This window comes from Panulirus ornatus, chromosome 35 (genome assembly GCF_036320965.1).
Source record: "Panulirus ornatus isolate Po-2019 chromosome 35, ASM3632096v1, whole genome shotgun sequence".
In the NCBI taxonomy this organism is placed as follows: Eukaryota; Metazoa; Arthropoda; class Malacostraca; order Decapoda; family Palinuridae; genus Panulirus; species Panulirus ornatus.
Window position 1 is genome coordinate 17,311,357 of NC_092258.1, and position 25,695 is coordinate 17,337,051.

Sequence of the window (25,695 nt, forward strand, 5' to 3'; positions counted from 1 at the left end):
GCGTGTGTGGGCATGGATGTGTATATATGTGTACATGGGTGAGTTGATCCATTCTTTCATCTGTTTCCTGGCGCTACCTTGCTAACGTGGGAGACAGCGACAAAGTATAATTATAATAAGATAACGATGAAATGTATATGTAAGTATATTCCTGGGGATAGGGGAGAAAGAATACTTCCCACGCATTCCTCACGTTTCGTAGAATGCGACTAAAGGGCACGGGAGCAGGGGCTAGAAACCCTCCCCTCCTTGTATTTTAACTTTCTAAAAGGGGAAGCAGAAAAAGGAGTGCTCATCCTCCTTGGAGGCTCAGATTGGGTTGTCTAAATGTTTTGGATGGATCCAAGATGAGAAAAAAGGAGAGATAGGTAGAATGTTTGAGGAAAGGAACTTGGATGTTTTGGCTGTGAGTGAAACGAAGCTCAAGGGTAAAGGGGAAGAGTGGTTTGGGAATGTCTTGGGAGTAAAGTCAGGGGTTAGTGAGAGGACAAAAGCTAATGAAGGAGTAGCACTTCTCCTGAAACAGGAGTGGTGGGAGTATGTGATAGAGTACACTGTAAGAAAGTAAACTCTAGATTGATATGGGTAAAACTAAAAGTTGATGGAGAGAGATGGGTGATTATTGGTGCATATGCACCTGGGCATGAGAAGAAAGATCATGAGAGGCAAGTGTTTTAGGAGCAGCTGAATGAGTGTGTTAGTGGTTTTGATGCACGAGACCGGGTTATAGCGATGGGTGATATGAATGCAAAGGTGAGTAATGTGGCAGTTGAGGGAATAATTGGTGTACATGGGGTGTTCAGTGATGTAAATGGAAATGGTGAAGAGCTTGTAGATTTATGTGCTGAAAAAGGACTGATGATTGGGAATACCTGGTTTAAAAAGAGAGATATACATAAGTATACGTATGTAAGTAGGAGAGATGGCCAGAGAGCATTATTGGATTACGTGTTAATTGATAGGCACGCGAAAGAGCGACTTTTGGATGTTAATGTGCTGAGAGGTGCAACTGGAGGGATGTCTGATCATTATCTTGTGGAGGCCAAGGTGAAGATTTGTTAAAGTTTTCAGAAAAGAAGAGAGAATGTTGGTGTGAAGAGAGTGGTGAGAGTAAGTGAGCTTGGGAAGGAGACTTGTGTGAGGAAGTTACCCGGAGAGACTGAGTACAGAATGGAAAAAGGTGAGAACAAAGGAGTTAAGGGGAGTGGGGGAGGAATAGGATGTATTTAAGGGAGTAGTGATGGCTTGCACAAAAGGTGCTTGTGGCATGAGAAGCGTTTGAGATGGGTTGATTAGAAAGGGTAGTGAGTGTTGGGATGAAGAAGTAAGATTATTAGTGAAAGAGAAAAGAGAGGCATTTGGATGATTTTTGCAGGGAAAAATTGCAAATGAGTGGGAGATGTATAAAAGAAAGAGACAGGAGGTCAAGAGAAAGGTGCAAGAGGTGAAAGAGAGGGCAAATGAGAGTTTGGGTGAGAGAGTATCATTAAATTATAGGGAGAATAAAAAGACTTTTTGGAAGGAGGTAAATAAAGTGCATAAGACAAGGGAGCAAATGGGAACTTCAGTGAAGGGGGCTAATGGTGAGGTGATAACAAATAGTGGTGATGTGAGAAGAAGAGGGAGTGAGTATTTTGAAGGTCTGTTGAATGTGCTTGATGATAGAGTGGCAGTTATAGGGTGTTTTGGTCGAGGTGGTGTGCAAAGTGAGAGAGTTAGGGAAAATGATTTGGTAAACAGAGAAGAGGTAGTAAAAGCTTTGCGGAAGATGAAAGCTGGCAAGGCAGCGGGTTTGGATGGTATTGCAGTGGCATTTATTAAAAAAGGGAGTGACTGTATTGTTGACTGGTTGGTACGGTTATGTAACGTATGTATGATTCTTGGTGAGGTGCCTGAGGATTGGCGGAATGCTTGCATAGTGCCATTGTCCAAAGGCAAAGGGGACGAAGGTGAGTGCTCAAATTACAGAGGTATAAGTTTATTGAGTATTCCTGGTAAATTATATGGGAGGGTATTGATTGAGAGGGTGAAGGCATGTACATAGCATCAGATTGGGGAAGAGCAGTGTGGTTTCAGAAGTGGTAGAGGATGTGTGGATCAGGGGTTTGCTTTGAAGAATGTATATGAGAAATACTTAGAAAAGCAAATGGATTTGTATGTAGCATTTATGGATCTGGAGAAGGCATATGATAGAGTTGATAGAGATGCTCTGTGGAAGGTATTAAGAATATATGGTGTGGGAGGCAAGTTGTTAGAAGCAGTGAAAAGTATTTATTTAGGATGTAAGGCATGTGTAAGTGTAGGAAGAGAGGAAAGTGATTGGTTCTCAGTGAATGTATGTTTGCGGCAGGGGTGTGTGATGTCTCCATGGTTGTTTATGGATGGGGTTGTTGTAGGGAGGCGAATGCAAGAGTTTTGGAAAGAGGGGCAAGTATGCAGTCTGTTGGGGATGATAGAGCTTGGGAAGTGAGTCAGTTGTTGTTCGCTGATGATACGGCACTGGTGGCTGATTCATGTGAAAACTGCAGAAGGTGGTGACTGAGTTTGGTAAAGTGTGTGAAAGAAGAAAGTTGAGAGTAAATGTGAATAAGAGCAAGGTTATTAGGTACAGTAGGGTTGAGGGTCAAGTCAATTGGGAGGTAAGTTTGAATGGAGGAAGTGAAGTGTTTTAGATATCTGGGAGTGGATGTTGCAGCGGATGGAACCATGGAAAAGCAAGTGAATCATAGGGTGGGTAAGGGGGCGAAAATTCTGGGAGCCTTGAAGAATGTTTGGAAGTCGAGAACATTATCTCGGAAAGCAAAAACGGGTATGTTTGAAGGAATAGTGGTTTCAACAAATTGTATGGTTGCGAGGCGTGGGCTAAAGATAGAGTTGTGCGGAGGAGGGTGGATGTGCTGGAAATGAGATGTTTGAGGACAATATGTGATGTGAGGTGGTTTGATCAAGTAAGTAATATAAGGGTAAGAGAGATGTGTGGAAATAAAAAGAGTGTGGGTGAGAGAGCAGAAGAGGGTGTTTTGAAATGGTTTGGTCACATGGAGAGAATGAGTGAGGAAAGATTGACCAAGAGGATACATGTGTCAGAGGTGGAGGGAACGAGGAGAAGTGGGAGACCAAATTGGAGGTGGAAAGATGGAGTGAAAAAGATTTTGAGTGATCGGGGCCTTAACATGGAGGAGGGTGAAATGCGTGCAAGGAATAGAGTGAATTGGAACGATGTGGTATACCAGGTTCAACGTGGTGTCAATGCATTGAAGCAGGGCATATGAAGTGTCTGGGGTAAACCATGGAAAGTTGTGTGGAGTCTGGATGTGGAAAGGGAGCTGTGGTTTTGGTGTATTAATACATGACAGCTAGAGACTGAGTGTGAACGAATGAGGCCTTTGTTGTCTTTTCCTAGCGCTACCTCGCGCACATGAGGGGGAAGGGGGCTGTTATTCCATGTGTGGCGAGGTGGTGATGGGAATAATTAAAGGCAGACAGTATGAATTATGTACATGTGTATATATATGTATATGTCTGTGTGTGTAATATATATGTATACATTGGGATGTTTAGGTATGTATATGTGCATGTGTGGACGTGTATGTATATACATGTGTATGTGGGTGTGTTGGGCCATTCTTTCGTCTGTTTCCTTGCGCTAACGCGGGAGACAGCGACAAAGCAAAATAATAAAAATATGATGTGTGTGTGTTGGTGTTTATGTATATACACATGTGTATGTGGGTGGGATGGGCGATTTCTCGTCTGTTTCCTTGCGCTAATGCAGGAGACGGCAGTTAAGTATAATATATAGATGATAACAGCATTCATATATCTGATGGTAACTTGTTACAGTTGATGTATTTGCAAAAGATTAGAAATTCTATATCAACCAATTTCAATGTATGCATAGGTTAGGTTTATTGATATCCAGACTTCAGCCAAGGATTATGTTGTTTGTGTATTCTCACTAAAGGTCTTGGTCCGCTTTATTATGAAGCCATAATATGCGAAATCTTTGTTTTGATAACTACTCGGTGTTGGGATGCACAATATCTCAGGTGATGGATGGTTTGTTTTGTTAATTATCAGTGTCAGTTTCTTAGTTTGGAAGGGTTTGCTATTCATAAAATGCATTGTGCATAAATTTGACTTTCTTAATTAACAATGAATTTCCCAAGCCTTTTTCCTGGTGAAACAAATTAGTTTGTAATTGTCCGCTGACTAGTTTTTCAAACCATTTCTACCCGCTCTATTGTGTGTATGTATATTTTTTGTTTATCTACTGTTAGACTTTGATCATTTTTCTCAAGAGCATCACATATACTGTTACCACATGCCTGAGAGAAAGCAGTCATTGTTAATGTGAAAATTATGTAGGGATCAGTGTAACAGGTACTCCAAACTATTCAAGCCGATACAGTAAACTCGATTTAATGGTTCCTGATATAACTGATTTTGGATTTATGGACAAATGATAATATAGTACATTAATGAATAATAATTGATGAAAAAAATCAAACCACACACCATCTGCATTTCATATTGCACTTGTTTTTGGGTAGTAGACTCGCATTGTTTCAGTTTCAGTCTGCCTCAAGCTATCATGCAGTCAGTTTGCATGTAGTGTGTTTGTTATTTCAGAATTATGACTTTATTTATTAGATACTTTTGTAGTTCTTACAATTCAAATTGCCATCAAGTGATTGTAAGAGTTGCAATGAAAGCAGGTAGTCTGTCCACACTTTATTGTAAAGGAGTATCCTTTCACAAGATAGGGGTGGCATCACCTCTATCTGAATCTGACTCTTGCCTCCAACTGCCTGGCAAGCATTCCCACACTGCCAAGTTCCTACCGCCCAACTATCATACCACACACTTGAACCTTACAGTGGTAGAGGAGTTAAGAAAAATCATAGGTTGCATTTGATTTAGCAGACTTTTGGCATTAATGGACACTCCTTTCTCTAATTAGTCCATTAAAACAAGGGTTTACTGTACCTGCTGAAGGAAAATCCACCATTGCATTAGCTTCTCCAAATTTTTCAAGCCAAAACAAGGCAGTAATGCTACTAAATACTAAAGCAGAATTCTATCAAATTAACTGATCAGGTTTGTAGTATATTGCTGATGCTTAATTTACTCTCTCTTAAATTCTTATATTGTTAGAACACAAAATTAGTAAAATACATTGATTACAAGGTGTTGTTTTACTATCTTGATTTGACTTTAACTGAAATTTATTTAGAATGTATCAGTGACGTAGTCATGAATAGTTGAAAAAATTATGTTTATACTAGTTTTCATATGATGAACCTACTTTGATAGGAAATGCCGTCTGATCGATATTTGAAGGTATCCTCATTTCTGATATAATTTTGTAAACTCGTATCATATAGGGAGTGAGTATAAATCATGCTTACATGTTACCTGTTGTTGCAGGGCCTGTTTCACAGGGAGAAAGAGCGACTGCTAGTTGTGCTGGTCTAATAAGGTGAGTATTAACACCTTTGTGTGAACCACTATTTCATTAAAATGAATGGTCCAAATATGCTGAAGATATTTATGCCTATTTGTCATGAAATATTGCCTATAAACAGTTTTTGTTTTGTTCTGGGTGTACATTTTCAATATCTAGAAAGTATATACTCTGTTTGCAGTACTTTAGAGATCTAAATTTGTTGAACTACTTCAGACAAATTTACATGAGGTGAGTAACTCGTATACACAAAAATGTGCAATTCATTTTGTGCCTCTCGTTCAAAGCTGCTTACCAGACCTAGGTTGTTGCAGAATGAGTAGTGCATGATGATTTCATGTTTAGTAATACTACAAACTCATAGGTAGATATTTTACCTTGAATGAGACAAAGTACATTTTCATCAACAGAAGTGTGAGTTTGTGTAAGAAATTTGAACTCTAGATTGATATGGGTAAAACTGAAAGTGGATGGAGAGAGATGAGTGATTATTGGTGCCTGTGCAACTGGTCATGAGAAAAAAGATCATGAGAAGCAAGTGTTTTGGGAGCAGCTGAGTGAGTGTATTAGGAGCTTTCATGCACAAGACCAAGTTTTAGTGATGGGTGATTAGAATGCAAAATTGAGTGATGTGTGAGTTATGGATATAATTGGTGTACATTGAGTGTTCAGTGTTATAAAGGGGAATGGTGAAAAGCTTGTGGATTTGTGTGGTGAAAAATGACTGGTAATTGGGAATACCTGGTTTAAAAAGAGAGATATACATAAGTACACATATGTGAGTAGGAGAGAGGGCATTATTGGATTAAGTGTTAATTGTTAGGTGTGTAAGAGAGAGACTTTTAGATGTTAATGTGCTGAGAGGGGCAGCTGGAGGGATGTTTGATCTCTGTCTTTTGGAGGTGAAGGTGAAGATTTGTAGAGGTTTTCAGAAAAGAATAGAGAATGTTAGGGAGAAGAGAGTGGTGAGAGTAAGCGAGCTTGGAAAGGAGACTTGTATGAGAAAGTATTAGGAGAGATCGATTGCAGACTAGCAAAAAGGTGAGAGCAAATGATGTAAGGGGATTGGAGGAGGAATGGGACGTATTTAGGGAAGCATTGATGGCTTGCGCAAAAGATGCATGTGGCATGAGAAAGGTGGGAGGTGTGCAGATTAGAAAGGGTGTGAATGGAGGGATGAAGAAGTAAGATTGATAGAGAAAGAGAAGAGAGAGGCAATTGGATGATTTTTGCAGGGAATTAGTGCAAATGACTGGGAGATGTATAAAAGGAAGTGGCAGGAGGTCAAGAGAAAGGTGCAGGAGATGGAAAAGAGGGCAAATGAGAGTTGGACTGAGAGAGTATCATTAAATTTTAAGGAGAATAAAAAGATGTTTTGGAAGTAGGTAAATCCCGTGCGTAAGACGAGAACAAATGGGAACATTGGTGTAGGGGGCAAATGGGGAGGTAATAACAAGTAGGGATGAAGTGAGATGGAGATAGAGTGAATATTTTGAAGGTTTGTTGAATGTGTTTGATGATAGAGTGGCAGATATAGAGTGTTTTGGTCTTGGTGGTTTACGAAGTGAGAGGTTCAGGGAGATTGGTTTGTTGAACAGAAAAGAGTTAGTGAAAGCTTTGCGGATGATGAAAGCTGTCAAGGAGGTGGGTTTGGATGGTATTTCAGTGGAATTTGTAAAAAAAAAAAAACAAAATGGGGGGGATAACTGTGTTGTTGATTGGTTAGTAAAGATATTCACTGTATGTATGAATAATGGGGAAGTGCCTGAGGATTGGCGGAATGCATGCACAGTGCCATTTTACAAAGACAGAGGTGATAAAGATGGGTGTTCAAATTACAGAGGCATAGTTTTGTTGAGTATTCTTGGAAAATAATATGGGAGGATATTGATTGAGAGGGAAAAGGCATGTACAGAGCATCGGGAGAAGAGCAGTGTGGTTTCAGAAGTGGGAGATGATGTATGTGAGAAATGTTTAGAAAAACAGACGGATTTGTTAGTGGCATTTATGGACCTGTAGAAGGCATATGATAGGGTGGGTAGAGATGCTTTGTGGAGGGTTTTAAGGGTATACGGTGCAGGAGGTAAGTTGCTAGAAGCAGTGAAAAGTTTTTACCAAGGATGTAAGGCATATACACGAGTAGGAAGAGAGGAAAGTGATTGGTTCCCAGTGAATGTCGGTTTGCGGCATGGGTGTGTGATGTCTTCGTTATTGTTTAATTTGTTTATGAGTGGGATGGTTAAGGAGGTGAATGCAGGAGTTTTGGAGAGAGGGTCAAGTAAGCAGTCTGTTGTGGATGAGAGGGCATAGGAAGTGAGTCAGTTGTTCTTTGTTGATGATATGGCGCTGGTGGCTGATTTTGGTAAGAAACTATAGAAGTCTGTGACTGAGTTTGATAAAGAAAAATTGTATGTAAGAAGAAAGTTGAGAGTAAATGTGAATAAGAGCAAGGTTATTAGGTTCAGTAGGGTTGAGGGTCAAGTTAATTGGGAGATAAGTTTGAATGGGGAAAAACTGTAGGAAGTGAAGTGTTTTAGGTATCTGGGAGTGGATTTAGCAGTGGATGCCATGAACCATGGAAGTTGAAGTGAGTCACAGGGTGTGGGAGAGAGTGAAGGTTCTGGGAGCATTTAAGAATGTGTGGAAGGCAAGATTGTTATCTTGGAGAGCAAAAATTGGTATTTTTGAAGGAATAGTGGTGAGGCATAAGTAATAGATAGGGTTGTGCACAGTAGGTTGGATGTGTTGGAAATGAAATGTTTGGTCGAGTAAGTAATGAAAGGGTAAGAGAGATATGTGGTGATAAAAAGTGCGGCTGAGAGAGCAGAAGAGGGTGTGTTAAAAATGGTTTGGACATATGGAGAGAATGAGTGAGGAAAGATCGACAAAGGATATGTGTGTCAGAGGCGGAGGAAAGGAGAGGCTGGAGGCCAAATTGGAGGTGGAAGGATAGAGTGAAAAAGATTTTGAGCGATCGGGGCCTGAACATACAGGAGGGTGAAGGGCTTCAAGGATTAGAGTGAATTGGAACGATGTGGTATACTGTGGTTGATGTGCTGTCAGTGGATTAAAATAGGGCATGTGAAGCCTCTGGGGTAAAGCATGGAAAGGTCTGTGGGGCCTGGATGTAGATATGGAGCTGTGGTTTTAGTGCATTACACATGTCAGCTAGAGACTGAGTGTGAACAAATGTGGCCTTTTTTGTCTGTTCCTGGTGCTGCCTCATTGGAGGGGGGGTGCTATTTCATGTTTGGCTGGGTGGCAATGGGAATGTATGAAGGCAGCCGGTATGGATATGTACGTGTGTATATATGTCTGTGTATGTATATGTATATATACATTAAAATGTGGTTGATGTGCTGTCAGTGGATTAAAATAGGGCATTTTCCAAAAGAAGGAACAGAGAAGGGGGCCAGGTGAGGATTTTCCCTCTAAGGCCCTGTCCTCTGTTCTTAACGCTACCTCGCAAACGCGGGAAATGGCGAATCGTATGAAAAAAAAAAAAAAAAAAAACATTAAAATGTATATTGGAGGAAGTGAAGTGTTTTAGATATCTGGTAGTGGATCTGGCAGCGGATGGAACCATGGAAGCGGAAGTGGATCATAGGGTGGGGGAGGGGGCGAAAATTCTGGGAGCCTTGAAGAATGTGTGGAAGTCGAGAACATTATCTCGGAAAGCAAAAATGGGTATGTTTGAAGGAATAGTGGTTCCAACAATGTTGTATGGTTGCGAGGCGTGGACTATGGATAGAGTTGTGCGCAGGAGGATGGATGTGCTGGAAATGAGATGTTTGAGGACAATGTGTGGTGTGAGGTGGTTTGATCGAGTAAGTAACGTAAGGGTAAGAGAGATGTGTGGAAATAAAAAGAGCGTGGTTGAGAGAGCAGAAGAGGGTGTTTTGAAATGGTTTCGGGCACATGGAGAGAATGAGTGAGGAAAGATTGACCAAGAGGATATATGTGTCGGAGGTGGAGGGAACGAGGAGAAGAGGGAGACCAAATTGGAGGTGGAAAGATGGAGTGAAAAAGATTTTGTGTGATCGGGGCCTGAACATGCAGGAGGGTGAAAGGAGGGCAAGGAATAGAGTGAATTGGAGCGATGTGGTATACCGGGGTTGACGTGCTGTCAGTGGATTGAATCAAGGCATGTGAAGCGTCTGGGGTAAACCATGGAAAGTTGTGTAGGTATGTATATTTGCGTGTGTGGACGTATGTATATACATGTGTATGGGGGTGGGTTGGGCCATTTCTTTCGTCTGTTTCCTTGCGCTACCTCGCAAACGCGGGAGACAGCGACAAAGCCAAAAAAAAAAAAAAAAAAAAAAAAAATTAAAATGTATAGGTATGTATATGTGTGTTTATGGGCATGTATGTTTATATATGTGTATGTGGATGGGTTGGTCCACTCTTTCATCTGTTTTCTGGCAGTACCTCGCTAATGCGGGAGCCAGTGACAAAGTATGATAATAATAAAATAACGATGAAATGTATATGTAAGTATATGAGCATGTGTGTGCGTTTATGTATATACATGTGTATGTGGATGGGATGAGCTATTCCTCGTCTGTTTACTAGCACTACCACGCTGACAAAATGGGAGACGGCGATTAAGTATAATGAATAAATGATAATATAGCATTCACATATCAGATGGTAACTTGTTACAGTTGATGTATTTGCAAGAAATTAGAAATTATATATCAACCAATTTGAATATATGCATAGGTTAGGTTTTTTGATATCCAGACTTCTGCAAGAAATATGTTATTTGTGTATTCTCTTTAAAGGTCTTGGTCCAGTTTATTATGAAGCCCTAATATGCAAAATTATTATTTTTAATAATGACTCAGTGTTGGGATGCACCCTGTCTCAGGTGGTGGATGGTTGGTTTTGTTAATTATCTGTTGTCAGTTTCCTAGTTTGGGAGGGTTTGCCATTCATAAAATGCATTGTGCATAAATTGGACTTTCTTCAGTAACAATGAATTTCCCAAGCCTTTTTCCAAATTATTTGGTAATTATTTACCAAATTATTTTCCAAATTATTTGGTAATTGTCTGCTGACTAGTTGTTCAAACCATTTGTACCCACTTTATTGTGTGTGTATGGATATATTTTGTTTATTGACTCTCAGACTTTGATCATGTTTTGCAAGAATATCACATACTCTGGTACCACATTCCTGCGAGAAAGGAATCATCGCTAATGTGAAAATTATGGAGGGATCATTGTAGCAGGTACTCCAAACTGTTCCAGTCAATACAGTAAGCTCGATTTAACGATCCCTGATATAACTGATTTTGGATTTCATGGGCAAATGATAATGCAGTACATTAATAAATAATAAGAAAAAAATCAAACCACAAATGCTACACCATATGCTTTTCATATTGTACTTTTTTTTGTGTAGTATGGCATAGACTCACATTGTTTGGATCTCAGTCTGCCTCAAGGTATTGTTCAGTCAGCTTGTATGCAGTGTGTTTGTTATTTTAGAATTATGACTTTATTTATTAAATACTTTCCAATTGTTACATTTCAAAATGACATCAAGTGATGGAGAGAGATGGGTGATTATTGGTGCATATGCACCTGGGAGTGAGAAGAAAGATCATGAGAGGCAAGTGTTTTGGAAGCAGTTGAGTGATTGTGTTAGTAGTTTTGATGCACAAAACAGGGTTATAGTGATGGGTGATTTGAATGCAAAGGTGATTAATGTGGCAGTTGAGGGAATAATTGGTGTACATGGGGTGTCCAGTGTTGTAAATGGAAATGGTGAAGAGCTTGTAGACTTCTGCGCTGAAAAAGGACTGGTGAATGGGAATGCCTGGTTTAAAAAGAGATATACATAAGTAAATGTATATGAGTAGGAGAGATGGCCAGAGAGCGTTATTGGATTACGTGTTAATTGATAGGTGCGTGAAAGAGAGACTTTTGGATGTTAATGTGCTGAGAGGTGCAACTGGAGGGATGTCTGATCATTATCTTATGGAGGCGAAGGTGAAGATATGTAGAGGTTTTCAGAAAAGAAGAGAGAATGTTGGGGTGAAGAGAGTGGTGAGAGTAAGTGAACTTGAGAAGGAGACTTGTGTGAGGAAGTACGAGGGGAGAATGAGTACAGAATGGAAAGAGGTGAGAACAAAGGACTTAAGGGGAGTGAGGGAGGAATGGGATGTATTTAGGGAAGCAGAGATGGCTTGTGCTAAAGATGCTTGTAGCATGAGTGGGAGGTGGGCAGATTAGAAAGGGTAGGGAGTGTTGGGATGAAGAAGTAAGATTATTAGTGAAAGAGAAGAGAGAGGCATTTGGACGATTTTTGCAGGAAAATATTGCAAATGAGTGGGAGATGTATAAAAGAAAGAGGCAGAGGTCAATAGAAAGGGCAAATGAGAGTTAGGGTGAGAGTATAATTAAATTTTAGGGAGAATATAAAGATGTTTTGGAATAAGGTTAATAAAGTGCGTAAGACAAGGGAACAAATAGGAACCACAGTGAAGGGGGAAAATGGGGAGGTGATAATGAATAGTGGTGATGTGAGAAGGAGATGGAGTGAGTATTTTGAAGGTTTGTTGAATGTGTTTGATGATAGAGTGGCAGATATAGGGTGTTTTGGTCGAGGTGGTGTGCAAAGTGAGAGGGTTAGGGAGAATGATTTGGTAAACAGAGAAGAGTTAGTGAAAGCTTTGAGGAAGATGAAAGCTGGCAAGGCAGTGGGTTTGGATGGTATTACAGTGGAATTTATTAAAAAAGAGGGCTACTATATTGTTGGCTGGTTGGTAAGGTTATTTAATGTATGTATGACTCATGGTGAGGTTCCTGAGGATTGGCGGAATGCTTGCATAGTGCCACTGTACAAAGGCAAAGGGGATAAAGGTGAGTGCTCAAATTACAAAGGTGTAAGTTTATTGAGTATTCCTGAGAAATTATATGGGAGGGTATTGATTGAGAGGGTGAAGGCATGTACAGAGCATCAGATTGGGGAAGAGCAGTGTGGTTTCAGAAGTGGTAGAGGATGTGTGGATCAGGTGTTTGCTTTGAAGAATGTATGCGGAAAATACTTAGAAAAGCAAATGGATTTGTATGTAGCATTTATGGATCTGAAGAAGGCATATGATATGCTCTTTGGAAGGTATTAAGAATACATGGTGTGGGAGGCAAGTTGTTAGAAGCAGTGAAAAGTTTTTATCGAGGATGTAAGGCATGTGTACGAGTAGGAAGAGAGGAAAGTGATTGGTTCTCAGTGAATGTCGGTTTGAGGCAGAAGATTCGTGATGTCTCCATGGTTGTTTAATTCGTTTATGGATGGGGTTGTTAGGGAGGTGAATGCAAGAGTTTTGGAAAGAGGGGCAAGTATGCAATCTGTTGTGGACGAGAGAGCTTGGGAAATGAGTCAGTTGTTGTTCGCTGATGATACAGCGCTGGTGGCTGATTCATGTGAGAAACTGCAGTCTAGTGACTGAGTTTGGTAAAGTGTGTTAAAGAAAAAAGCTGAGAGTAAATGTGAATAAGAGCAAGGTTATTAGGTACAGTAGGGTTGAGGGATAAGTCAATTTGAATGGAGAAAAACTGGAGTAAGTAAAGTGTTTTAGATATCTGGAAGTGGATTTGGAAGTGGATGAACCATGGAAGCGGAAGTGAGTCATAAGGGGGGAGAAGGGGCGAAAGTTCTGGGAGCGTTGAAAAATGTGTGTAAGGCAAGAACATTATCTCGGAAAGCAAAAACAGGTATGTTTGAAGGAATAGTTGTTCCAACAATGATATATAGTTGCAAGGCATGGGCTATAGATAGAGTTGAGCGAAGGAGGGTGGATGTGCTGGAAATGAGATGTTTGAGGACAATATGTGGTGTGAGGTGGTTTGATCGAGTAAGTAATGAAAGGGTAGGAGAGATTTTTTTTTTTTTTTTTTTTTTCTTTTTTTTTTTTTTTTTGCTGTCTCCCGCGTCTGCGAGGTAGCGCAAGGAAACAGACGAAAGAAATGGCCCAACCCACCCCCATACACATGTATATACATACGTCCACACACGCAAATATACATACCTACACAACTTTCCATGGTTTACCCCAGACGCTTCACATGCCTTGATTCAATCCACTGACAGCACGTCAACCCCGGTATACCACATCGCTCCAATTCACTCTATTCCTTGCCCTCCTTTCACCCTCCTGCATGTTCAGGCCCTGATCACACAAAATCTTTTTCACTCCATCTTTCCACCTCCAATTTGGTCTCCCTCTTCTCCTCGTTCCCTCCACCTCCGACACATATATCCTCTTGGTCAATCTTTCCTCACTCATTCTCTCCATGTGCCCGAACCATTTCAAAACACCCTCTTCTGCTCTCTCAACCACGCTCTTTTTATTTCCACACATCTCTCTTACCCTTACGTTACTTACTCGATCAAACCACCTCACACCACACATTGTCCTCAAACATATCATTTCCAGCACATCCATCCTCCTGCGCACAACTCTATCCATAGTCCACGCCTCGCAACCATACAACATTGTTGGAACCACTATTCCTTCAAACATACCCATTTTTTGCTTTCCGAGATAATGTTCTCGACTTCCACACATTCTTCAAGGCTCCCAGAATTTTCGCCCCCTCCCCCACCCTATGATCCACTTCCGCTTCCATGTTTCCATCCGCTGCCAGATCCACTCCCAGATATCTAAAACACTTCACTTCCTCCAGTTTTTCTCCATTCAAACTCCCCTCCCAATTGACTTGACCCTCAACCCTACTGTACCTAATAACCTTGCTCTTATTCACATTTACTCATAACTTTCTTCTTTCACACACTTTACCAAACTCAGTCACCAGCTTCTGCAGTTTCTCACATGAATCAGCCACCAGCGCTGTATCATCAGCGAACAACAACTGACTCACTTCCCAAGCTCTCTCATCCCCAACAGACTTCATCCTTGCCCCTCTTTCCAAGACTCTTGCATTCCTCCCCCTAACAACCCCATCCATAAACAAATTAAACAACCATGGAGACATCACACACCCCTGCCGCAAACCTACATTCACTGAGAACCAATCACTTTCCTCTCTTCCTACACGTACACATGCCTTACATCCTCGATGTGTGGTAATAAAAAGAGTTTGGTTGAGAGAGCAGAAGAGGGTCTTTTGAAGTGGTTTGGTCACATGGAGAGAATGAGTGAGGAAAGATTGACCAAGAGGATATATGTGTCAGAGGTGGAGGGAATGAGGAGAAATGAGAGACCAAATTGGAGGTCGAAAGATGGAGTGATAAAGATTTTCAGTGATCGGGGCCTGAACATGAACGAGGGTGAAAGGCATGCAAGGAATAGAGTGAATTGAAACGATGTGGTATACCTTCTAATGCAGTTTGGTTTAGGTATGTAGATGATGTTCTTTGTGTTTGGCCAACAAATGAAAATTTACAAATATTTCTCCCCTTACTTAACAATTTAGTACCTTCCATCAAATTTACTGTAGAAAATGAAAATAATGGTATGTTACCATTTTTAGATTGCATGATTCATAGGCAAGGAAACAAGTTTAAGTTTAGCATATACAGAAAACCCACCAATGTATGCTCATATATCCATTATTACTCATCTCAACATGACAGACTTAAATTATCATTTCAATGTATGTTCCTTAGGGCATTACATATTTGCAGTCTGGAGTTTATTGATGATGAGTTTGAGAAGGTATATTGTATTGGATCTAAGTTAATGTACCCTAAATCTTTCATTGATAAATCCCTTAAGTTAGCAAAGAAATCATTTTATAGAGTTGAGCCCAAACCTCCCATTGACACCAAGAATCTTTTAGTTCTCCCTTTTAATAATAATTTCACTTTGCTTCCCATGTTGCTTAAATCCTTTAATGTAAATGTTGCCTTTAGCAACAATAATACTTTTAAGAATATCTTAATCAGGAATTCACCAGAAAATTCTCTTGGTTGCATCTATAAAGTCCCTTGTGGAAACTGTGATAAATTTTATGTTGGTCAGACTGGTAAGGATCTTTCTGTTAGACTTAAGCAACATAAATATAGTATAAGAACGCAACAAGAATCAAATGCCTTGTTTAATCATGTTAAAAACTATGATCATTGTATTGACTGGAGTAACGCCATCTCAGTTATTAACTCTAACTCTATTACCAAGAGAAATATCATTGAATCTTCTATTATTGAATACACAAAGAATTATAATCTTAATATTAGTGATGGTCTATACAGATTAGATAACTTTATTGTTGATAAGATTTGTAAAATGATAAGTTTATGAACGCTCGTTGTATGTTTTGGACAGTCACATGTTTACCAAATAGCGTCCTAGCTTCGTCTCTTTGTATATATCAACTGATTGTTATATTTCTCTCTTGTGTCTCCCTTGATGATGTGATTATTACACGAAAGTGCACTTGAGAACTTTTCGTGTTTCATTTTCCCTGTGGGCTCATAGGAATAAGTGTACGTATGTGAGTAGGAGAGATGGCCAGAGGGCATTATTGGATTAAGTGTTAATTGTTAGGTGTGTAGAATTGTTAGGTGGAGGGATGTTTGATCACTATCTTTTGGAGGCAAAGGTGAAGATTTGTAGAGGTTTTCAGAAAAGAAGAGAGAATGTTGGGGAGAAGAGAGGGGTGAGAGTAAGTGAGCTTGTGTAAGGAAGTACCAGGAGAGATTGAGTGCAGAATGGCAAAAGGTAGGATTGTTAGGTAGGTGAATGCCAGAGTTTTGGAGAGAGGGGTAAGTATGCAGTCTGTTGTGGATGAGAGGGCATGGAAAGTGAATCAGTTGTTGTTTGCTGATGATACAGCGCTGGTGGCTGATTTGTGTGAGAAACTGCAAAAGTCTGCAACTAAGTTTGCTAAATTGTATGAAAGAAGAAAGTTGAGAGTAACTGTGAATATGAACAATGTTATTAGGTTCAGTATGGTTGAGGGACAAGTGAATTGGGAGGTAAGTTTGAATGGGGAAAACTGTAGGAAGTGAAGTGTTTTAAGTATGTGGGAGAAGTGAGTCACAGGGTGGGGGAGGGAATGAAGGTTCTGGGAGCGTTGAAGGATGTGTGGCAGGTGAAAACATTATCTCGGAGAGCAAAAATGGGTATTTTTGAAGGAATAGTGGTTCCAAGAATGTTATGTGGTTGTTAGGCATGAGCTATGGATAGGGTTGTGAAGAGGAGGGTGGATGTGTTGGAAATGAAATGTTTGAGGACAATATGTGGTGTGAGGTGGTTTGATCGAGTAAGTAATGAAAGGGTAAGAGAAAGATGTAAGAGAAAGTGTGGTTGAGAGAGCAGAAGAGGATGTGTAGAAATGGTTTGGACTTAAGGAGAGAATGAGTGAGGAAAGATTGATAAAGAGGATATATGTGTCAGGTGGAGGGAAGAAGGAGAAGTGAAAGACCAAATTGGAGGTGGAAGGATGGAGTCAAAAAGGTTCTGAGCAATCGGGGCCTGAACATTCAGGAGGGTGAAAGGCATGCAAGGAATAGAGTGAATTGGAATAATGTGGTATAGCTCAGTCAATGTGCTGTCAGTGTGCTGAATCAAGGCGTGTGAAGCATCTGGGAAAACCTTGAAAAGGTCTGTGGGGGCCTGGATGTGGAAAGGGAACTGTGGTTTCGGTGCATTACCCATGACAGCTAGAGACAGGACAGTGTAAATGAATATGGCTTTTTTTTTTTTTTTTTTTTTTTTTTTTTTTTCTCCTCGCTGAAAAGGTGAAGGGGGGATGCTGTTTTGTGTGTCGTGGGGTGGCGATGGGAATGGATGAAGACAGCAAGTATGGATATGTACATTTGTATATTTCTGCATATGTATATGTATGTATACGTTGAAATATTATCATTATTATACTTTGTTGCTGTCACCCACGTTAGCGAGGTAGCGCAAGGAAACAAGAAATGATGGCAAAACCCACCCACATACACATGTATATACATAAATGCCCACACACGCACATATACATTCCAATACATTTCAACGTATACATACAAATACATACACACATTATCCCTGGGGATAGGGGAGAAAGAATACTTCCCACGTATTCCCTGCGTGTCGTAGAAGGCGACTATAAGGGAAGGGAGTGGGGGGCTGGAAATCCTTCCCTCTCTTTTTTTTTTTTTTTTTTTTTTTTTTTTTTTTCAAAAAAAAAAAAAAAGAAACAGAGAAGGGGGCCAGGTGAGGATATTCCCTCAAAGGCCCAATCCTCTGTTCTTAACGCTACCTCGCTAATGCGGGAAATGGCGAATAGTTTGAAAAAAAAAAAAACATACATATATACACTTTTACATATTCACACATGCTGCCTTCATCCACCTCTGCTGCCACCCTGTCACACATGAAATGGCAACCCCCTCCCCCCACATGCGTGCCAATTAGCACTAGGAAAAGACAACGAAGGCCACATTCATTCACACTCATTCTCTAGCTGTCATGTGCAATGCACCGAAACCATAGCTACCTTTCCACATCCAGGCCCTATAAAACTTTCCATGGTTTACCCCAATCGCTTCACATTCCCTTGTTCAATCCAGTGACAGCAGGTTGACCCTGGTATACTATATCATTCCAATTCACTCTATTCCTTGCACACCTTTCATCCCCCTGTAAGTTCAGTCCCCGATCGCTCAAAACCTTTTTCACTCCATCCTCCACCTTCAGTTTGGTCTCCCACTTCTTCCCTCCACCTCTGACATATATATCCTCTTTGTCAGTCTTTCCTCACTCATTCTTTCCATGTGACCAAACCATTTCAATACACCCTCTTCTGCTCTCTCAACCATACTCGTTTTGTAACCACACATCTCTCTTACCCTTTCATTACTTACTCGATCAAACCACCTCACAACCACATATTGTCTCGAACATCTCATTTCCAACACATCTACCCTTCTCTGCGCAACCGTATATATAGCCCACGCCTCGCAACCATCTAACATTGTTGGAACCACTATTCCTTCACATGTTCTCGCCTTCCACGCATTCTTCAACGCTCCTTGAACCTTCGCCCCCTACCCTACCCTGTGACTCACTTCTGTTTCCATGGTTCCATACGCTGCCAAATCCACTCCCAGATATCAAAAACACTTCAATTCCTCCAGTGATTCTCCATTCAAACTTACCTCCCAATTTACTTGTCCCTCAACCCTTGCTCTTATTCACATTTGCTCTCAGCTTTCTTGTTTCACACACTTTACCAAACTCAAGTCACCAACTTCTGAAGTTTCTCACTCGAATCAGTCACCAGTTGAAATGTATATGTAAGTGTATGCTCGTGTGTAGGCGTTTATTTATATACATGTGTATGTGGGTGGGATGGGTTATTCCTAGTCTGTTTCCTTACATTACCTTGCTAACGTGGGAGACAGCTGTTAAGTATAATGAATAATAATATAGGAATCACATATCTGATGGTAATTTGTTACAGTTAATGTATTTGCAAGAAATTAGAAATTCTATATCAACCAATTTAAATATATGCATAGGTTAGGTTTATTGATATCCAGACTTCAGCCAAGGAATATATTAGATGTTGTTTGTGTATTCTCTTTAAAGGTCTTGGTCTGGTTTATTATCAAGCCCTAGTATTTAGAATTATTATTTTGATAACGACTCAGTGTTGGGATGCACACTGTCTCAGGTGGTGGTTGGTTGGGTTTGTGAATTAACAATTGTCAGTTTCTTAGTTTGGCAGGGTTTGCCATTCATAGAATGCATTGTGCATAAATTGGATTTTCTTCATTCGTAGTGATTTTAGTAAGCCTTTTTCCTGTTGAAACAAATTAGTTGGTAATTGTCAGTTGACTAGTTGTTCAAACCATTTGCACCCACAGTATTTTGTGTGTATGGACATTTTTTTTTTTTTTTTTTTTTCGCTGTCTCCCGCGTTTGCAAGGTAGCGCAAGGAAACAGACGAAAGAAATGGCCCAACCCACCCCCATACACATGTATATACATACGTCCACACACGCAAATATACATACCTACACAGCTTTCCATGGTTTACCCCAGATGCTTCACATGCCTTGATTCAATCCACTGACAGCACGTCAACCCCGGTATACCACATCGCTCCAATTCACTCTATTCCTTGCCCTCCTTTCACCCTCCTGCATGTTCAGGCCCCGATCACACAAAATCTTTTTCACTCCATCTTTCCACCTCCAATTTGGTCTCCCTCTTCTCCTCGTTCCCTCCACCTCCGACACGTATATCCTCTTGGTCAATCTTTCCTCACTCATTCTCTCCATGTGACCAAACCATTTCAAAACACCCTCTTCTGCTCTCTCAACCACGCTCTTTTTATTTCCACACATCTCTCTTACCCTTACGTTACTTACTCGATCCAACCACCTCACACCACACATTGTCCTCAAACATCTCATTTCCAGCACATCCATCCTCCTGCGCACAACTCTATCCATAGTTCACGCCTCGCAACCATACAACATTGTTGGAACCACTATTCCTTCAAACATACCCATTTTTGCTTTCCGAGATAATGTTCTCGACTTCCACACATTCTTCAAGGCTCCCAGAATTTTCGCCCCCTCCCCCACCCTATGATCCACTTCCGCTTCCATGGTTCCATTCGCTGCCAGATCCACTCCCAGATATCTAAAACACTTCACTTCCTCCAGTTTTTCTCCATTCAAACTCACCTCCCAATTGACTTGACCCTCAACCCTACTGTACCTAATAACCTTGCTCTTATTCACATTTACTCTTAACTTTCTTCTTTCACACACTTTACCAAACTCAGTCACCAGCTTCTGCAGTTTCTCACATGAATCAGCCACCAGCGCTGTATCATCAGCGAACAACAACTGACTCACTTCCCAAGCTCTCTTATCCCCAACAGACTTCATACTTGCCCCTCTTTCCAAAACTCTTGCATTCACCTCCCTAACAACCCCATCCATAAACAAATTAAACAACCATGGAGACATCACACACCCCTGCCGCAAACCTACATTCACTGAGAACCAATCACTTTCCTCTCTTCCTACACGTACACATGCCTTACATCCTCGATAAAAACTTTTCACTGCTTCTAACAACTTGCCTCCCACACCATATATTCTTAATACCTTCCACAGAGCATCTCTATCAACTCTATCATATGCCTTCTCCATGGACATATTTTGTTTATCTACTGTCAGACTTTGATCATTCTTCACAAAAGCATCGTATACACTGTTACCACATGCCTGAGAGAAAGCAATCATTACTAGAGTGAAAATTATGGAGGGATCAGTATAGCAGATACTCCAAACTGTTCAAGCCAATACAGTAAACTTAATTTAACAGTCCTCGATATAACTGATTATGGATTTAACGGACAAATGATATTGCTGTACATTAATTAATAATGATTAAGAAAAAAAAACACCATAAACACAGCACCATATGCATTTCATATTGCGCTTGTTTTTGGGTAGTATGGCATAGACTCGCATTGTTTGTGTCTGTCTACCTCAAGCTATCATGCAGTCAGTTTGTATGCAGTGTGTTTTTTATTTTAGAATTAATTTTTTTTTTTTTTTTTTTTTTCATACTATTCGCTATTTCCCGCGATAGCGAGGTAGCGTTAAGAACAGAGGACTGGGCCTTTGAGGGAATATCCTCACCTGGACCTCTTCTCTGTTCCTTCTTTTGGAAAAAAAAAAAAAAAAAAAACGAGAGGGGAGGATTTCCAGCCCCCCGCTCCCTTCCCTTTTAGTCGCCTTCTACGACACGCAGGGAATACGTGGGAAGTATTCTTTTGCAATCCTTACAATTCAGAGAGGCATCAAGTGATAGTAAGAGGTGCAATGAAAGCAGGTAGTCCTTCCTTACTTTATTATAAAGAAGTATCCTTTCACAGGATAGGAGTGGCATCACCTCTATCTGAATCTGACTCCTGCCTCCAACTGCCTGGCAAGCATTCCCACACTGCCAAGTTCCTACCGCCCAGCTATCATGCCACACGCTTAATCCCCACAATGGTAGAGGAGTTAAGAAAAATTGTAGGTTGCGTTCGACGTAGCAGACTTTTGGCATTAATGGACACTCCTTTCCCCAATTAGCCCATTAAATCAAGGGTTTACTTTACCTGCTGAAGGAAAATCCACCATTGCATTAGCATCTCCAAATTTTTCAAGCCAAACCAGAGCAGTAATGCTAATAAAGTAGAATAAGTTGATGCAAAAATGGGTATGTTTGAAGGAATAGTGGTTCCAGCAATGTTGTATGGTTGCGAGGCGTGGGCTATGGATAGAGTTGTGCGCAGGAGCGTGGATGTGCTGAAAATGAGATGTTTGAGGACAATATGTGGTGTGAGGTGGTTTGATCGAGTAAGTAATGTAAGGGTAAGAGAGATGTGTGGAAATAAAAAGAGTGTGGTTGAGAGAGCAGAAGAGGGTGTTTTGAAATGGTTTGGTCACATGGAGACAATGACTGAGGAAAGATTGACCAAGAGGGTATATGTGTTAGAGATGGAGGGAATGAGGAGAAGTGGGAGACCAAATTGGAGGTGGAAAAATGGAGTGAAAAAGATTTTGAGTGATCGGGGCCTAAACATGCAGGAGGGTGAAAGGCGTTCAAGGAATAGAGTGAATTGGAACGATGTGATATACCGGGGTCGACGTGCTGTCAATGGATTGAACCAGGGCATGAGAAGCGTCTGGGGTAAACCATGGAAAGTTGTGTGGGGCCTGGATGTGGAAAGGGAGCTGTGGTTTCGGTACATTATTACATGACAGCTAGAGACTGAGTGTGAGCGAATGGGGCCTTTGTTGTCTTTTCCTAGCACTACCTCGCACACATGAGGAGGGAGGGGGCTGTTATTCCATGTGTGGCGGGGTGGCGATGGGGATAAATAAAGGCAGACAGTATGAATTATGTACATGTGTATATGTGTATATGTCTGTGTGTGTATATATATATGTGTACATTGATATGTATAGGTATGTATATTTGCGTGTGTGGACGTGTATGTATATACATGTGTATGTGGGTGGGTTGGGCCATTCTTTCGTCTGTTTCCTTGCGCTACCTCACTAACGCAGGAGACAGCGACAAAGCAAAATGAATAAAATGAAATAGAATAAATAAGTAGTGGTGATGTGAGAAGGAGATGGAGTGAGTATTTTGAAGGTTTGTTGAATGTGTTTGATGATAGAGTGGCAGATATAGGGTGTTTTGGTCGATGTGGTGTGCAGAGTGAAAGGGTTAGGGAAAATGATTTGGTAAACAGAGAAGAGGTAGTAAAAGCTTTGCGGAAGATGAAAGCCAGCAAGGCAGCAGGTTTGGATGGTATTGCAGTGGAATTTATTAAAAAAAGGGGGTGACTGTATTGTTGACTGGTTGGTAAGGTTATTTAATGTATGTATGACTCATGGTGAGGTGCCTGAGGATTGGCGGAATGCGTGCATAGTGCCATTGTACAAAGGCAAAGGGGATAAGAGTGAGTGCTCAAATTACAGAGGTATAAGTTTGTTGAGTATTCCTGGTAAATTATATGGGAGGGTATTGATTGAGAGGGTGAAGGCATGTACAGAGCATCAGATTGGGGAAGAGCAGTGTGGTTTCAGAAGTGGTAGAGGGTGTGTGGATCAGGTGTTTGCTTTGAAGAATGTATGTGAGAAATACTTAGAAAAGCAAATGGATTTGTATGTAGCATTTATGGATCTGGAGAAGGCATATGATAGAGTTGATAGAGATGCTCTGTGGTGTGGGAGGCAAGTTGTTACAAGCAGTGAAAAGTTTTTATCGAGGATGTAAGGCATGTGTACGTGTAGGAAGAGAGGAAAGTGATTGGTTCTCAGTGAATGTAGGTTTGCGGCAGGGGTGTGTGATGTCTCCATGGTTGTTTAATTTGTTTATGGATAGGGTTGTTAGGGAGGTGAATGCAAGAGTTTTGGAAAGAGGGTCAAGTATGAAGTCTGTTGTGGATGAGAGAGCTTGGGAAGTAAGTCAGTTGTTGTTCGCTGATGATACAGCGCTGGTGGCTGATTCATGTGAGAAACTGCATAAGCTGGTGACTGAGTTTGGTAAAGTGTGTGAAAGAAGAAAGTTAAAAGTAAATGTGAATAAGAGCAAGGTTATTAGGTACAGTAGGGTTGAGGGTCAAGTCAATTGGGAGGTAAGTTTGAATGGAGAAAAACTGGAGGAAGTAAAGTGTTTTAGATATCTGGGAGTGGATCTGGCAGCGAATGGAACCATGGAAGCGGAAGTGGATCATAGGGTGGGGGAGGGGGTGAAAATCCTGGGAGCCTTGAAGAATGTGTGAAAGTCGAGAACATTAACTCGGAAAGCAAAAATGGGTATGTTTGAAGGAATAGTGGTTCCAACAATGTTGTATGGTTGCGAGGCGTGGGCTATGGATAGAGTTGTGCGCAGGAGGGTGGATGTGCTGGAAATGAGATGTTTGAGGACAAAGTGTGGTGTGAGGTGGTTTGATCGAGTAAGTAATGTAGGTGTAAGAGAGATGTGTGGAAATAAAAAGAGCGTGGTTGAGAGAGCAGAGGAGGGTGTTTTGAAATGGTTTGGGCACATGGAGAGAATGAGTGAGGAAAGATTGACCAAGAGGATATATGTGTCGGAGGTGGAGGGAACGAGGAGAAGTGGGAGACCAAATTGGAGGTGGAAAGATGGAGTGAAAAAGATTTTGAGTGATCGGGGCCTGAACATGCAGGAGGGTGAAAGGCGGGCAAGGAATAGTGAATTGGGTCGATGTGGTATACTGGGGTCAATGTGCTGTCATGGATTGAATCAGGGCATGTGAAGCGTCTGGGGTAAACCATGGAAAGCTGTGTGGGGCCTGGATGTGGAAAGGGAGCTGTGGTTTCGGGCATTATTGCATGACAGCTAGAGACTGAGTGTGAACGAAGGAGGCCTTTGTTGTCTTTTCCTAGCGCTACTCCGCTCACATGAGGGGGGAGGGGGATGGTATTCCATGTGTGGCGAGGTGGCGATGGGAATGAATAAAGGCAGACAGTGTGAATTGTGTGCATGGGTATATATGTATGTGTCTGTGTGTGTATATATATGTGTACATTGAGATGTATAGGTATGTATGTTTGCATGTGTGGACGTGTGTGTGTATATACATGTGTATGGGATGGGTTGGGCCATTTCTTTCGTATGTTTCCTTGAGCTACCTCGCAAACGCGGGAGACAGCGACAAAGCAAAATAAATAAAAAAAATATATAGGTACATGTAAAGCTTTTTGAATATTTTTATCTTTATACTCTTACCAGACTGTTCTAGTGAGTTTCATATCTACGTGTATCACAAACAACCTTGAATGGACCCAGTTGCATGTTGTTTGTATTCCTATATTTGAGACAGAAAAATATGTTTGTAACATGAAGTGGCGTCATTATTGCCATCTTCCTTCAGAAATTGACAATACTCTATTTAGTTTGTGCAGTATAGCAGGGCAGAGGAACAGGGTTGTTGGGGTGTGAGTTTGAATGGGAGTAAACTTGGTGGAAGGGAAGTGGTTTAGATACCTGGGTGTGGATGTTGCAGCAAATGGAAATATGGAAGCCGATGCGAGTCATAGTGGGAAGTGAAGTAAAATTATTATTAAAAAGGAGAACTAAAAGATTCTTGGTGTCAATGGGAGGTTTGTGCTCAACTCTATAAAATGATTTCTTTGCTAACTTAAGGGATTTATCAATTAAAGATCTAGGGTACTTTAACTTAGATCCAATAGAATGAAGGTAAGGGGGTGAAGGTTCTTTGAGTATTGTGTGGAAAGTATGTGTTAGGGTAAAATTAGTTATGTTGAAGGTACATTAATCCCAGCATTGTTGTGTGGATATGAGGCATTTGCTATAGAGGAGAATGTGCAGAGGATTTTGTATGTGTTGGAAATTTATGTGTTTGAAGACAATGTGTGATGTAAGGGGGTTTGAGCAAATAAATAGTTTAAGAGAAATGTGGTAATAAGAAGTGTGATTAAGAGAGCTAAAGGGGATTTGCTGAAATATGGACATCTGGAGAGAATGACTGAAGAGAGGTTGACAAGATGATGCATTTAATTAAGGGGGGAAAAAAGGAGACCAAATTGAAGGGGAAGGATTGTTGAAAAATGTTTTGAGTGTTTGAGACCTGAACATTAAGGAGGATGTAAGCTGTGCATGGGATAGAGTGGTCCTTTGGTATTTATGAAGTGAGATGCCATCACTTGACTGAAGGAATTGAGAGAAACCATGGTCTAGGTTGTGGAAAGTAGGC

At 40.9% G+C, this 25,695-nt stretch overlaps 1 long non-coding RNA gene across 4 annotated transcripts in view; it reads left to right on the forward strand.

Annotated features, from left to right (window-relative positions):
• LOC139760188 (uncharacterized) overlaps positions 1–25,695 on the forward strand; it is a 164,706-nt gene that overhangs the window by 99,312 nt on the left and 39,699 nt on the right. For all 4 annotated transcript variants that reach the window (XR_011715272.1, XR_011715270.1, XR_011715271.1 and 1 more), the window contains one exon: positions 5,431–5,482. This is a non-coding gene — a long non-coding RNA (uncharacterized lncRNA). The remainder of the gene's footprint in view (positions 1–5,430; positions 5,483–25,695) is intronic.